The sequence below is a fragment of the Typopeltis vanoorti genome, chromosome 21 (genome assembly GCF_054136105.1).
Source record: "Typopeltis vanoorti isolate ZY-2024b chromosome 21, IOZ_Tvanoo_1.0, whole genome shotgun sequence".
Lineage (NCBI taxonomy): Eukaryota > Metazoa > Arthropoda > Arachnida > Uropygi > Thelyphonidae > Typopeltis > Typopeltis vanoorti.
Window position 1 is genome coordinate 43,266,917 of NC_143569.1, and position 17,021 is coordinate 43,283,937.

The 17,021-nt window shown below is 34.7% G+C and overlaps 1 long non-coding RNA gene and 1 other non-coding gene across 2 annotated transcripts in view; both read right to left on the reverse strand.

Annotated features, from left to right (window-relative positions):
• Positions 1 to 10,183, reverse strand: part of LOC150094793 (uncharacterized) — a 31,618-nt gene extending 21,435 nt beyond the window's left edge. The window contains exon 1 of the long non-coding RNA XR_016550191.1: positions 10,057 to 10,183. This is a non-coding gene — a long non-coding RNA (uncharacterized LOC150094793). The remainder of the gene's footprint in view (positions 1 to 10,056) is intronic.
• Positions 10,184 to 15,886: 5,703 nt separating this feature from the next.
• On the reverse strand, positions 15,887 to 15,959 carry TRNAA-AGC (transfer RNA alanine (anticodon AGC)). Its single transcript has one exon. It is a non-coding gene; the product is annotated as a tRNA-Ala (tRNA).
• Positions 15,960 to 17,021: the final 1,062 nt, after the last annotated feature.

Genomic DNA, 17,021 nt, shown 5'->3' on the forward strand with positions numbered 1-17,021 from the left:
CTGGTGAAAAAAAAATCTTTACTACATCAAAGCTACAGCTACACCAAATCAACATAACTTTAGCATACCATGTAGATATGCGAGAGTGATCATGCTCTACAGATAAAACAGGATAAAACATGAAAGGCTGTTGCGTATGTTGTAGTATATAATATTGCTTCATAAACAATTAGCTTATAAAAGACGATGACTGACGGAAAGATACCAAAAAACAGTGTTTGGTTCTGCAAAATTTAAGGTGGCCAGTGGTGTATTCATGAATCAGACATACAGCTTTCTTTGCTAATGATAAAATGATAGCGTATAATTAGTGATGTGACTGCCATGCAGTCCTTGCATGACGATTTGAATAGTCCCGAGCTGTGGACAGGTGTAAATGGATGCCAGTTTAACGTTATCCACTTTGGTACGATGAGATCTCCGATAGCGTATTACACTAGTGGGAGTTATTCTGGAAGAATAACCCCCAATCATGCAATCAAGCTAGTCATCCGGGAGTTTTGAAACCAACATTGACTTAAGGATAAGGAAGTTATTTTGCCGTCTTTTATAAGGCTTTAATAAGGTCTCACCAATTGTGACCATTGTTCCCAGATCTAGTCTCCTGATTTTCGAGGTGTTGAAGACATAGTTCAGAGTGTGCTAAAGAAGATGATAAAGATGATATCGGGATTGTGGACACAAACAGAAGAAGGGGAGGTGATGATTATAGAAGGAATTGATGAGAGTTTTTGTATGTAGAGTGAATTTAAGGCAAGAATATATTTGTATAAGAGGGACGACCTATCAGGAGCCTTAAAAATTATTAATTGGTATGAGACCAAACACAAAGAGTCAGTAAAACCAAATTATGATGGAGGAATGAGGAATGGTGATAAAAGCGACAATGTTATGTAACTGTGTTAATGATAGGAATGGGCATTCTCGTAAAAATGATTATCAGGAGAGAACGATTTTGTGTTCGTCCAGCTTGGACCTATCAAGCATGAACAAAGATGACTGCATAATTAAAGCACTACATAAGAACAGATATCAGCAAATTATTCAACTGTGTCACACACACACTACAGAACAAGAATATACAAAAAAAAAGCATGCAGGTAACTATGTGTGCACACGAATACCAGGAGTATCAGAAACAAAGGGGTTGAGTTAAACTGGCTGTCAGAAACAGACATATTAACTGATATCGAGTTTAAAGAAGATAATATTTTTAGGAAGGATAGACAGAATAGGAGAGGATGGGGGGAGGTGCTAATGATATTAGATTACTTCAATCCAGTTAGAGTTAGACCTATGACTGCAATACAAATAACGGTTTTTCATGTAGTAATGAGTTTGAAGTCATCTGGTGTGTGTGGGTGAAGTCTAACAAGAACAAACACATAGTAGTGTGTTGTTAGAGTCCTACTGGATTGTGACGAAGAAATGTATTACCAAATGAAGATGATGGTTGAGAAACGAGTAATCATAACAGGGGGCTTTAATGTCCGAACACTGATTGAACAGCTGTGAAATCTCATGAGAATAATGACACTGAATTTACTGAGCTGTTGCGAGACAACTTCCTCGAGCAGCATATGATAAACGGAACTAGAGGTCAAAGATTGTCAGATTTGATTATAGTGTCAGAAGGGGTTTTCAGTTAAAGACAAACTATTCATCAACCAGTTGGTGACAGTGATCATGTAGCAATAACTTGGGACTAAATTTGTGAATGTCCCATTCAGAAAACGTTACATTCTGAATTAAAAAGCAGAAAATTATGACCACTTGATGAGTATGCTGGATTTTGTGCCATGGTATCATTTCTTGGTTGGGAAGGATGTCGACAGTGCAGGGGAAGCCTTTAAAAATACTTACATGATGCAATATCAGAAAATGTCCCTATAGTTTAAAGACTAAACAGAGTAGGAGTGAAATTGATGTGTAATCTAATTACGCAAGAGATTCGTAAGAAAAAAATGCTATGGGAGGAATACTGTGTGCAAAAAGATGAAGCCAGTAAGTTATTCTCACTGAGCCCTGATGTTGCAACATCAGGTTGATAGATTTTAGCGAAATTGCAACTCGTTACTTGAGCAATCTCTTCTGCATCAGTCAACTGCATACCATTTGCATCCAGTAAGTTATTCTTTCATATTCATTCCTTCTTTCTTTTACTTGCAGAATGATTTGAATAGTTTGGAATTGTGGGCATGTGAAAATGGCTTTAGTTCAATGTTTATGCTGTAAGTTTATGCTGAATAAACAGCATAATGTTTATGCTGTTTATTCTGTCTTTATGCTGCAAGTAAAAGAAAGAAGGAATGAATATGAAAGAATAACTTACTGGATGCAAATGGTATGCAGTTGACTGATGCAGAAGAGATTGCTCAAGTAACGAGTTGCCATTTCGCTAAAATCTATCAACCTGATGTTGCAACATCAGGGCTCAGTGAGCTCTTCACTGTATGAAGAAACTCAGGTGTGTGTGTGATATTGGAATCAGGAGGTATTGGAGCTGTTACACAAACTGAATAAGATGTATGCAACTGGGAATGATGGGATATCAGCACAGATGATAAAAGAGCGTTCAGCTGAACCGGCTATTCTTTTGACCAGGATATATAATTTAAGTCTCAAAACACAGAAGATTCCAAAAGAGTGAAAGGAATATATGGTAATCTCATTGCACAAAACTGATGTATCCAGACCTATCAGTATCTCTGGAGTGGTGATGAAGAATTTTGAAAAGGTTAGGGCTAGCGTTCAGAAATGGGTTGAACATGAAAGGGAAAAAATGCATAAGTAAAAGCATAATTTTACTAAGAAAGGTCATGTTTGTCTAACTCCACGACCTTTACTAAGAAAGGTCGTGGAGTTAGACAAGGGAATAGATACATCATGAATATGATTTGGGGCCTCCCTCGATGAGTCTAATGACTCCCTGGAGTTGCCCGTAATAATAGTAATAGTAATAGTAATAATAATGATACTTTTGCTAAGGCTTTTGAAAGATTACAGCATGGAAGACTGCTGCGTAAACTGGAGAATATGGGATTGGATTATAAAATATTCGCCCGAATAAGAGGATGGATGGCTGACTGTATAGAGGAAAGATTTAAGTTAACCAGTGGTGTGCCACAAGGATCAGATCATGGTCCGTTGTTATTCAGTCTATACATTAATGCCATTGGGAAGGATATGATATGCGATACACAGCTTTTTGCTGATGTTGTAAAGATAGGTAGGGTAATCAGGAGTGCGGCAGATATGCAGTACTTGTAGAATGATTTGAATAGGCTGGAATTATGAGCATGCGAAAATGGTTTCAGTTCAATGTTAGTAAATCTAATGCCATGCACTTTGGTGTGATTAGATGTACAATTTCATATTATATTTGTGAGATTATGCTAGAAGAAATGATCAGGATAGGAATCGTGGATCAGAAGGAAGTTTAAGTTCAAGGGCCATATAGCAAAAATTTTAAATACAACTCAGAAAAGAATGGCAATGCTGAAATGATCTTGACACATAGAGATAAGGAAGTCATTTTTCCTCTTTACAAGGCCTTGATAACCTTCATTTGTACTTTTGCGCACAGGACTGGTCATCTGGTTTCCTTGATGGTTCTGATAGAACGGATAGAGAGAGAGAGAGAGAGAGAGAGAGTGCAAAGGAGAGTACTAAAATGATATTAGGAATATATAATACTGATTATAAAGACAGACTGAGAATTTGTAGGCTGCAGACACTAGTAAACAGGAGAAAGAGAGGTGATGTGATTGAAACTTACAAACTTCTGAAAGGGTCATACAGGATTTCAGTAGATGGAAGCTTTCATTTTATGGAAGGTGGAGAAAGGATGCGAGGGTATCCTTGGAAGTTGAAAATGAATGCTGTCAAGAAGGAGGTGGGGATTAGATTTTGCTCATATAGAGTGATTGGAATGGACTGCCAATTGGATGTGGTGTGTGCAATTATTGTGAATGAAATCATGAACAAGTATGACAGCTGGTGCGTGTAGCGTGGACCCCCTTGTTGAGTCCCTGACTCCTAGGAGGTCTCTCTTAATAATAATAATAATAATAATAATAATAATAATAATAATTTTTTTTTTTTTTTTTTATTGTCTCAGTATAAGTTACATACAATAATAATATTTACAGTATTTACAATAAGGATTCTACAGAATTTTTTTTTTTTTTTTTTATGTCTCAGATGAATTGCGTACATAGTTGCTGTAGTAATTATATGTATATAATATTTATAACGCATTACAAGTGTGTATAACAGATACTTGCAAGTTAGTAATTTTCTTCCTCGAAGCTTAGCAGAGCTTATCTGAGGAAGATAATAGATGACAGAGGGTGGTGGTTTCATGGTTGTGTTCCTATGGTGGTCACAAGCCAGGTGTTGATTTTACTGTTTGTTGGTACGTGTTTGAAAGACTTTGACTGCTATTACAGTTTAACTTTTTTTTTTTTTTTTGTGCAAATAGGGTTGGATTTAGACATGGTGTGTTTGTTTCTTTGTGTTCTTGTAGTGGTAGTTTTTTGAGAGGGGGGATTGTCTTGGTTTGTGTGTGTGTGTGTATGTGTGGTGGGGGAGAGAGAAACAGGAATTGCTCTAATTTTCATTCTCGCTATAATATTTATATAGTGCCTGTTTCAGCTCTCTGTATGTTCCTAGGTTTCTGTTGTCGAACGGCAGTTTGTTTATCATGTCAGGTACGTAGAAGTTTCGGGTGGCTTTACCGTAATGATTGTTGTACTTATATGTTATGTAATTTGTTGACTGTGGTCTTGTTATTTGATATGTTGTTCTGGTTACTCTATATGTTGGGCTGTAGTAGTGTTTTAACATGACTGTGTAGTGGCGTAAGTGTTTCACTTTAAATATTTTGTGTTTTGTCCATGCTTCCTGCATAAGAGTGGGTTGTTCCCAGAATATCAGTTTTATCATTTTATCTTGCAACCATTGTAGCCTGTTAAGTCTGTAGTCTGCACAGAATGCGTATGACGTGATTGCATATCTTAAAATGTTTTCACATAATGCTTTATAGATTAGTATTTTTATGTCGGTTGGGGCAATGTCTTTTAATCTGTATTATCTCTGCCGTAGAGATAATAATAATAATAATAATAATAATAATAATAATAATAATAATAATAATAATAATAATAATAATGTGATACAGAGCTACAACCTTCTAAATTACCACAAACCTCTGAAATCTAGCATATCAGCATATATAATTTTTCATTATATGGAAAGCAGGGAGAGGACGAAAGAGAACATCCATGGTAGTTGAGAATGAATGTGGTCAAGAAAGGGGTAAGGGCTAAATTTTCTTTTTCTTTCAAAATCGGAAACTTCCTTCCTGTTTTCATCTGCTCTTCAATTGAACCTGGTCGCATCAGGCTCTTAATTGCCGAATCACACATGAAACGAATATGAGTGCAGATCAGGTATTTCAAAGTCCATGCAATTCATCTTTGCCTGGTTCGTTCATTCCATTTCTTTACTTTCTTTCTTTGTGTTTGACCACTATTTTTTATGAAGGTTTTCCATCTGAGAGTGTTGTACAATTGTTTTTCAACAATTTTTATCCAGTTTAGCATATCATTATATCCTTTTAAATTATCTCACATTTGCTTCTGCAACTGAATCGGTTCTTCTGGGTTCGGGCTTTAACCCTGTTTGTGGATTTTCCATCAATATTTTAGTAAAACTGATAGTGGTTTTTCTTGAACCGAATATTTTGTCTTTATTGACTTATTTCGGTGCCGTAGAGAATGCTTTTTTTTTTTCTGTCGCCACTGTTGTTGTTTTTTTTTAATTCTTCTGATACTTCGGCGATCGATTTTGTTTTAAATAAATTCCGCTTTGAGGGTGCTTCTTTTTAGTTCATTCATCTTTTCTATTGTACAGCCGAACAGTTTAAGTAGTGTACATCAACTGATTTGTTTCGGCAACTGTTTTTGTAGGAATCGTTTCTTACTGCTAAGTTGTTGTTGTTGTTTCTTCAATATTGTGGTTAAATTTCATCTTCTGCTTTATTTCGGTGTTGGTCGCTGTCTTCATTGATGTTCTTCATTTTTTCAACAATCGCATTTCAGTTCTTGTTGTTTAGCATTCGGATTGTCATCATTTGTATTATGTGTATTTAGGAAATCTACTTGAATAGTTTCTTTTATGGACTTTTTAGTTGCTCGAAGTTCTTGCTGGGATTCAGTGACTATCTCATTGCAATTCTTCAAGTTCAGCATCCCTGAAAACTTTGTTCCTTACAACAAATTTTCGTTCGCCCATCAAATACTGCTCAGTGATCAGTATCGGGTACTTTTTGTTTCAAAATTTCATACGCTCGTTTCTGATATCCACTTAATGCTGGATTCGATTCATAATAAGTTTACTTCTAAAGCTAAACTTTAGATTCGTGATTCTGAACTCTAACTTGCATTGTTGTCTGAAATAGTGTGAGTTCTACGGTTGATTTTTTCAAAGTTACAAGTTTTAAAACCGAGTTTAAGGAAGTAAAAAAAAAAAAAAAAAAAAATCTACTTGCTTGAGCCAAAGATAGGCTAATTCTGGAACGAATGAAAAAAAAAAAAAAAAGACCTCGCCTTTTTTTCTGCGGGAGGGCATTAGAACCAAAACGTTGCCATAAGGCTACATAATTGTCACATCGCATTATTATAGTTCAGAAATGTTAAAATGAAGGAAAATTTTATGCTCAAACAAGTTTAATAGCTCTAGGATGTACATAGTGGAAAGAAGTCTATGCACTTACTGTTATTCCAATATAAATAATTGATATATATATATATATATATATATATATACGGTATGGAGCACGAAACAAAAACTACTGAAATTCTACACCCCTTTCAGTACACGCGCCGTTCGACTGCATGCATATTAACAGAAGAGCATGCGTAGAGTCTATCTACGCCATTACATTAAACTGGTGCAATGTGACGTTGGAAGAAAAGACGTTTATTGATGTGCATTGTTTTCGTTGATCCGGAGCTGGTAGAACAAATGGTCCAAGGAATGGGGTATTCCACAATGACCTGCCTTCAAACCTTCTCATGAACTAAGGGATAAGCGACAAGGTGTCCATTTCGAGCCCGTAATCTATCGTCTTAAGGCTTTATTCGACCAAGATTGCACTGATAGTTGTGAATGTACATATCATCATGTGTACATCAAACATATATTTCTTTGTTAATAAACTCGGTCACTCCATAACATCTATCGTTGTAGTTAATCAGTTTTTTTTTTCACCATATTGTATTACCGTTTAGATAGATTCAGCAGATACTAAAAAACGTTATATAAATATATATATATATATATACAGTATATATAGTTGTTTACCCAAAAGCTTGCATTAGAGATATCTAGAGGTTCGGCATTGAAAAGATTATAGTAAAAGATCAAAGTACTTCTGCAAATGAGATTTCTATACATTAGTATTTGAAATTTTTGTAACACAAAAGAATGATATATATATATATATATATATATATATATATATATATATATATATTTTTTTTTTTTTTTTAATATTTACTGTGTATATAGTATGGTGCTGCATCTATAGCAGATCGAATTTCCACTCAAACTTTACTCATACTTCACTGATAATATCAAGTAGATCCAAGGCTTATCTTAACAGGTGTGTATAAGCACTCGTGCTGTATTATTATTCTAAGAAACTAGTTTTCGCTTTAGGACAAAGGCTATGTTTTTATCAGGGAAAAAAAAAGATAAAAAAATCCAACTGGTATTTCAGTTCGTCTATTACATTTTTGTAATGAATGTCATGCAATCGAAATAAACATTTTACATTTTAAGAACAATGTAACTTCATGGGGTTTTTATTATTATTTTATTTCTGAATTTTTTTTTTTTTTTTTTTTTTTTTTAGGTTCGAAAGTGATTTTGCAAATAATACATGTGGGAATTATTTTTATAAGGTTTTTGCTTATGAGCAAGCAGATCAATAGATATTTCTCTTCCTTTCAAATGTATTAGAATTTTATAATACATTTCTCTTTTATAATAATTCTAATAATGTAATAAAACAAGCGATGCCTGAAGTGAAATAAAAAAAAAAATCAGCACACTTCCGTAAAGTTAAGATTACCCAATATCAATTTGATTACAACAAAGTAGTTCATAGTCTGATTCACTGAACTATGCTCTTCCACCAATAGACTGCGAGTTCGAATCTAATTGTTTGCAATATTTGGGAACACTTACTAGATGTTAGATGATTTTTTTTCCCTCTTAGTGACAACTTCACTATACCTTTTCAGTGTTACCTCAATATTTAATTCATTTTCCCCTTATACCATTAGATTACGTCCGCGCGTTTAGCCTAGTGGCTATGCGCCTCTTGACCTGGGATATGCCTGGGAAAGGAGTGTTCTAGGTTCGATTCCTCGGAAACGTGTGGAGCTGAAGGATCTTTCTCAGACATAGCCAAGTTAGCCGGTCTTGCTACGTGGACAGCAGGGTTTTTCTCCCCAATTTATCTGGGGTTTTTCCTCCCGCAAGCAGGCAAACTGGCCGTGTGAACACACAAACTACAGAAGCGTACGGCAGACAAGTATCTCATGGTCCCAAACCCTATATAACAGGCGAGGACCAATATATGATGAGTCGTAGCGTCACGGGCCGCACACTTTTAGACAGAACTTAAATAAAAATAAACTCTGCATTTTTTCTAGGAAGGCAATAGTTATATGTATTGAATTACTATATTTGTTAAATCATTTTACTACTGGGAAAACAATATAAAATACTTGAAACTGAGTCTCTGAAATTGATCACTGTAACCAGAGCAGAGCAAGTGACTTTCAATGATGCATTACTCTGGAGCGCATCATTGAAAGTCACTGATGCGTTACTCTGGAGCGCATAGAAATCTACCACTCCCACTAATACAACTCGCACAGAGAAGCAGTAGATTTTATAAATTGAGTTATCTTTTTAAAGCAATTTTGATTCCGTTTAAGAATATAAATTTTTTCCTTCATCAAAAATAATGAATATAACTGGTATATCAATCAGAAAATCTGCGGTCGAAACTAATGGCTAAATTGATAATACATATAATTTAATATAGTTTTTATCCTGCCGGAAGCCGCACAAAATCACGTTACGGGCCACATGCGGCCCGCGGGCCTGCTGTTGGCGCCTATGCTATATAATATATAATATTGTTTGAAATACTGTGTGTTCTACAGTCGATTTTCTTGAGTTACTGAGCTAAAAACGCGGTTTCTGGAGAAAAACCTTTTGGCAGCCTATTTCCAGGGTCATACAAGCACGTTTTTTTAATTTAAAAAAATATAAACATTTCAACATATGAAAAAGAAAGAATGAAATCAAAAGTGAACAAAAAAGTTATTGCGTGTTAATGATTTAAGTATGCATGTGCACTTGTTCCAACATTTAAGATACTACCCGGGATTTCCTTAAAATCACAGGTTTTAGGGTGGTTTACCAAAAACCGCTCTACGAATCTTATATATATATATATATATATATAATTTTTGTCTTTTTTTTATATTTTTTCAAAACATTTTCATGATCAATTTTACGGTTATTCATCGAAAAAAATTAAACATCTTAATTTAAAAAAGCATCGCAATAAGATTTTTTAGATATCTTTACGATAAACTGCACTCTCTCAGGAATATTTACTTCCAAGGGCCTAAAAATACCTACTAAGTAGGCAGTACTGAATAGGAATTCAAAGAAATAATATTTTGAGACAATCAGGACTTCAGGTATTTGATGTTTTGAAGAAGAAAAATACGTTTCTTTGAAGAAATATTTTCAAAACGGTGTCATTTTTTAACTCTTACTTGCTGAGGAAAGAGAATTATTCTCAGACAATTCTTATAACAAGGCTAAGAATATTTAGTAATTATTTTGAAGACATACATTTCGTTAATCAAAGTGATTTGTGATGTTCTTAATACTGAATAGAATTCGTTCGAAAAATAATTTAAGAAACAAATTTTTACTCCACATTTCAACTTCTTTACTTACCTTTTTTCAACGGGTTAAGAATGAAGTTAAAATCCTTGCGGTTCCGATTTCGAATATTGTACGTCCTGAGTGATCGAATCTCACTACAGAAATGGAAGAGATGTCTTCAAGAAGAGGTTCAAAGTGATTGTCGCCTTAGCGATAATCAATTCCACTTCACGTGGACAGGTGAATTGAGAAGAAAAAAAAAAAGAACAGGGTGGGGTGGGTTGGCCCATTGCTCACCGTTATCAAAAGGAAGTTGTTTCGCCAATCAGTCTTCAAAAAACTGTGTAAGATATCTCTTATTGCACTAATACAATCTTTGTACTGGTTGCGATAACGTGAGCTTTATCGACCAATAATTAATATTGTAAAAGAACTAGTCTGATAATGATGAATTCAAAGGTATTTTTATTAATAATGTATCAATGATCAAAGTATCTCTAACCTCCAATAATTGGTAAGTTACTTACGATATCAGAAATTATTTAAAGTAATGATTATCAAACCTGAAATAATTAACTTTTTGGTTGAGCTTTCGTTTCAGTTAAGTAAATTATCATATCACAAAGTATTTTGTGAATCCACTTGCAATAATAATAATAAAAAATTAAAAAAAAACTGAACACGGCCGCAATATAAAATTAATAATAAAATAAAATAAACAAAAATATAATGACATGGTGAAAACAAAAGAAGCCGATAATAATGAAATAGATTGGAATGGCATATGGTTAGAATAAAACACACACACACACACACACAAATTAAGCGCCTCCATAGTCCAATTGGAAGAGTGACGGGACATTGCTCCATTCTCATCCGATCTCGCATGTAAAAGTTTTTCATGCCGTATACAAGCAATTCGGCTACAAATCACCATTTACAGACAAAAAAAAAATTGTGGGCGGTAGATGGTGTTGTGTGTAGATAGGAAATAGTGCAGTTGTTTGTAAATGGAGGCGTAATTAGTGGAGACGGTAGGTTATGTGAAAAGGTGTTACCCCTTCCCCTCGATGAGCCCAGTGGCGCACCCAGAGGGGGGGGGGGGGAAGGGGAACCGGGAACTTCCCAAAGAAAAGGAAAAAAACACTAGAAAAATTTCCAAAAATCTTTTCCTAATTAAAATTCATTTTTTTTATTTATGTTGTGTGCTACTTATGAATTAGCGATCGCTGCAGATGCTCAGTTATAGGTCGTATGCGATGTGTAGTGTGTATTCGCAAAACGTCTACTCAACTCTCTACCCCCCCCCCCAAAGGTTAAATCCTGAGCGCTCGGCCCCCTCCAAGATTAAATCCTGAGTGCGCCACTGGATGAGCCCTTAGACTCCTTCGAGGTGTCACTAATAAATTAATTATTCAAGTGCTTTTCCAACTTTTTTTTGAGAAAATGCACTGCTTTTTAAAAAAAAAACTTTTTTCACATTTCACAATAAAAATAAATTCATAAGGATGCACACAAAAACAAATTGAAAAATTATGAAGTGTCAAAAAATTGGACTTGTCTAAATGTAATATCCACTTGGAGGTTGCAGCCCAGACCGTTTGTTTGTCAACATTTTCAAGAAGGTATGTTTATATTTTCATATAAATATATATACACGCTCCCAATAGGGAGTAGGTCACCATAAGAGAAGTAGCCTCAACTCTCCAGCAATGGGAGAGAGGCCTTCACTCAGCAGCGGGGATAATATAGGATGAATATCATATCGTATCATATGATATCATGTATATTCATAAAAAGGGAACACAAAATGCACGAAGGGAGCTGAAGAAATAATGCTAATTTTCTTAAGCTAAAGCTTGATGATACCATACTGTTAAGTTGGATGATGATGTGACTGTTTGTGCAAACATCTCCCTGTATGTGTGGGTTTTTTTATAAACAAAAAAAAAAAAAATAGGGAACCATCTGGAAGCCGTGTGATTAGTGAATCCAAAAAGGGCAGACAGTTATTTTTGCACAAACAGTCACACCATCAACCAGCTAAACAGTATAGTATCTAAAAATACCAATTCAGAGTTAGGCTATCTGTTCCATTGACAATGCTCTTACCGCTGAACTCCCTCACTTGCGTCACACTTTCTTAGCCAATGACTATAATCCCCCCCATAGAAAAGAAAAAAAATTCTAAATGCTCCCCCGAAATATCCTTCGTTGCCTATCACACAAGAGTACAGCAAAACTGTCACCATTCCATACATTCAAGGCAAAGATATCTAGAGTGCTTAATAAATATCAGCTACGCTCCATATTTAAACCATATGTCAAATTAACAACTCTCGTCCGTTCACCTAAGGAAAAACTCTCTTCTTTATCATATCCAGAAGTTTGTGAAGTGCTCTGTTCTTGTGGCGTGGCTTACTATGGACAGGCAGGAAGAACAGTTGATATCCACCTTGGTGAACATAAAAAATACATCCGGCACTCTCGTTATGGCGAGTCGGATCTAGCAGACCATTCCTTGGATACTCCTTCACACAGGATCAAATGGAAGAAAACAAAAGTGCTACATAGAAGTCATTATAAGTCAGAGTTTTTTTGTTTTTTTTTTTGGAATTATCAGCAGCTTCAAAACATACTTCAAACTTTAACAAATATAGCTGTGTAAATTTACTAAAAATCAGGGAAATAGTCATTTTGAGATCTAATTGATACTTTTTTCTCTCTTTTTCCAACATAGATGGTGCCTAATTAGGACTTTATTTCCTTGTATTGTCTGTTACATTTTTTTTTTTTAAACTAGTCCCACTGTTATGCCAAATTGTTGTTTTGCGTACTGTGACAAACTGTTCTTGTGATGCTGGATATAACAACAGTGAAATATCAGCTAATACGTTAATAAATATTATCTTCTTATTATTCTATGTTGTAATCAATATCATACAAATAAATTAACATGCACTGCTAACACATAAGCATTTCCACGAGTTTGAGAATAAAGGATAGTTCTACATATAATTAAGTTGCTCAAAGAATTTGAATTTGTTTCTGTAAGTCGGCTCCAGCCAGTAGAAATATTATTGCATTTTGTAAGAGGTCTGTGTTTCTAAGCGGTTGCTCTATGCCAGTGTTTCTCAAACTTCAGATATCCGCGTACCCCTTCTTAAATTTTCATTATTAACAAGTATCCCCCCCCCTTATCAAATGATAAATAAATAAAGTATATTTCATTGTAAATGTGTATTTTATTTGAATGTATATGTTCATGTAAACCAAAATATGACTTATTTTTAATGGAACAAAATTTGGAAGAGGTTCCTCTTCATTTCCCATCCATGAAAATCTACATTTCAAGTAATTCATGTCATACTTACGAAGACTTTTCATCTTCTTCCTAGATGGTTCTCTAAAGATGTCAGACGACACACCCTTATCAATTTCATTTGATCCAGATGCAATATCAACGTTTTCTTGTTGCTTACAGCTACTTGTATTTGCTATATTGCTCTGTTTTGAGGGTTTCATAAATCCAATCTTTAACCAATGATCCATACTTAAGAATTTGAAAGCTAAAAAAATTACCGTATTTACTCGAATATATTATAACTTGCACTTTTTTTCCCAAAATTAAAGCTAAAAAATCGTGGTGCGAGATATATGCGGGAATTTTCGGAAACTAAAGTTTTCAGAAAAAAAAAACTGCAACTGGTGTGACTTACCAAGAAACTCCTATTTGCTATCGCTACTTTTGGCATCGAGAACAGTTTCCTTGTGTGCATTGTCAAAGTCATAACCCAAATAGCTTCATCTTCTTTCCCATTAATTTCAAGCAAATTATTTGCAATATTTCAACCAGCAATTATTTCATTATTTCAGCCAGTAATTTCACGACTTGAGATATGTAGAGCAGCTATGAAGAAGTGCATATGATTGGTGCGGTATTAACCAAAGATCGCGCGAACCAAAGACAAATTAGCATTTCAACAGTTGAGTTCAAATGCTAATTCTATTCAAACCGAATTCCATAATATCTGAAACGCATTCACTATATATTTCTTAGTTTTAACACGTTCACGACGGGGTGGTGTCAAGCAAAACCATATGTTGCACTGGCAACATATGATTTTGCTTGAGTCCATACAGCAGTTTCTGTGGGAGGGGAGATGTGAAGTTGTCTCTAATTGCACTATTTGTTGAGAAATATAATGATTCCATACGTTAATAATGCATAGCCGAAAATTGCCACGTATCCCTCCCCTCTGAAGACCTTTCGCGTACCCCCCCGGGGGGGGGGGTACGCGTACCACACTTTGAGAAACACTGCTCTATGTGATATTCTTATCTTCAAAAAAAAAAAAAAAAGTTTTGTTTGTGGTTTAATTCATAGGCTATGTGTATTACAAGAAAGAAAGAAGAAAGACTGTATTAAGAAAAAAAATCGCATGTTACATTAAAAACACTGTGCTTTAAATCTATTCCTTCCTTCTTTCTTAATATAGTTTTGCGTTTCTCTACCGGAATATTGCAATCCTACAGTTGAACGCTGCAATTTCAGTGAAAGAAAAGCGATTATGGAGAATATAATATACGTTGGCTATTGTTAATGCCCATGATGGATGGGGAGCGATTTTAATTAGTGAAATGAAAGTACGCGCGCGCGTGTGTGTGTGTGTGTGTGTGTGTGTGTGTGTGTGTGTGTGTGTGTGTGTGTGTGTGTGTGTGTGTGTGTGTGTGTGTGTGTGTGTGTGTGTGTGTGTGTGATTTTGTTGAGCATAATTTTATCCGAAATGTCTTGAATGCGAGATAATCAAATAGCTTTTTTAATGGCCGATTTTCGAAACTGGTATATATAAACTTCCTATTGGTACGATACGTATATTCAAATGCTGAAAAAAAAAAAAAAATTAAAGGTTAAAATTCATCTTAGGATGACTTTTTTTTTTCTTTTTTTTTCAAAAAACAAATCGTGACACAATAAGAAGAAGTCTTCTTCTTAAACTGGAACAGATGATGAGGATAATTCAAACCCCCCCCCCAAAAAAAAGTGTAGTGTGATATCATTTAGGATTGCTAAGATTTTCATTTCTTAAGACGTGGCTAAGAACAAGAATCGATATTGGATCTTTAAAAATAGGATACTATTAAAATTAATTCAGTAACTTTTCCACACACACACACACACACACACACACACACACACACACACACACACACACACACACACACACACACACACAAAGTATTTAATCCATTTAATCATAAGGAAACAACAGTCTAGTCTATTTACCGCAAAGGATGTCTTGTTGGCAGTCATAATACCAATAATTTTTTAAAAATCTTTATCGCCACTCTCCCAGATCACTGGTTATAAATACATCTTTCAATATAATTGAAATTGTTAGAATGCTTATAAAAATTTTATAATGCGAAAATCTTGTTCCTAGGTGTCAAGGTAATTAAAAACTGACATCCTATTCCCACTGTGCGTTTTTTTTTTATCTTGCTCCCATCCATGAAAGTTTTTTTTGTAAACCTAGTACATTTTGTACTGTGAACGGGATAGGAATATTTTCCCCTCTTATCAATTCTATAGTTTTCATTTGTTTCTTACGTAGCCCTGAAACCATGCTTCAGAGACCATACATGGAACTTTTTCAAACCCCTTCAGACCTCTTATTAAACTGGGCGATGACATTCATCTTCCACCTAAAGACAGTCACAAACTTCCATGCCCACGGGATTCGAACCCTCAGCCAATGAGCTAATACGTTAACACTCGGCCAAACAGGGAGGCTTATTCATTTGTTTTCATTATAACAATTCTTACAAAATTTAAATTAGTGCGATAATAATTGACAATCCAATGTATAAAGCATTAATTTAATTAAATACAACGCAAAGTTGGAGACGCCGGGTATCGATCCCAGTACCTCTCGCATGCTAAGCGAGCGCTCTACCATTTGAGCTACGCCCCCACCTTAGACCATGCATAAGATATATGCATATATATATATTTTTTTATATTATAATTTTTATTTATTTGTGGTTTTAATATCTATTTTATGTATTAAAAGACAATGTAATATCTTAATTATAAATAATATTCAAAAAATATTTTTCTTTAAAAGTGATCTTCATTTGATTGGAAAATAAATTTTTATTTTTATTTTTAAAACAGCATATTTTAAAGTAAAGAGGTACTTAATCGAAGTTAGGAAAATAAAGGCAAGTTTCAATATAACGACTTGTAACAAAAATGTGCAAATTATTTTGTAATGTAAATTCCTTTCAAACAAAAAAAAGTGTAAAATTTGCTATGTAAAAATACAAATGCTAATACATGTTTTCTAGTCGTTTTCTTTTAATGAATTTTTTCAATATTGCTTTCAACTTGCATGCAATAGCGCCTCATCATAATAACTGTGCAATTGTTTATTATTATTAATAAATAATAATAAACACTGGCACCTCTATTGAGTTCAAATCTCATTGTGGGAGGTTTAATCATAACATAATATCAGCATATTTACATTCAAATTTAGAAAAATAAGAGCATGATCGGGAGTGTAAGAAAAATGAAGGAGCGAGTGTTGTATGGTGATTCATTAGTAAGAGGTGTAATAGATGGGAGTTTGACAAAATCGTACTTAACGGGTGCGAAAATTAAGGATGTAAGTGAGTGCAAAAGCAGAGGATGAAAGAAATGAAAGTGGTGGCAGGAACGAATGATTTAAAAAGTGAAAAAATTGCTATGAGAGAGGACTTGAAGGAATTACTAGAGGTAGCAAAAGAAAAGAGTGAGACAGTTAAGATAGTGAGTCTGTTGCCATGGTATGACAGAGAAGAGTTGAGAAGGTGGGCCTTAATTCCAAATGACCTTACGTGCAGGTATGCAGGAGGAGTGGTGTGTGGAGTTTGTGGATGTGTGGAGTGAGTTTGATGGACGAAAGGACTTATACAAGATGGATGGTTTACATCTGAATGGATTTGGTGTGCGGAGACTGGAAAGAGCGTTGCTGGATGTGTAGAATCAGGGA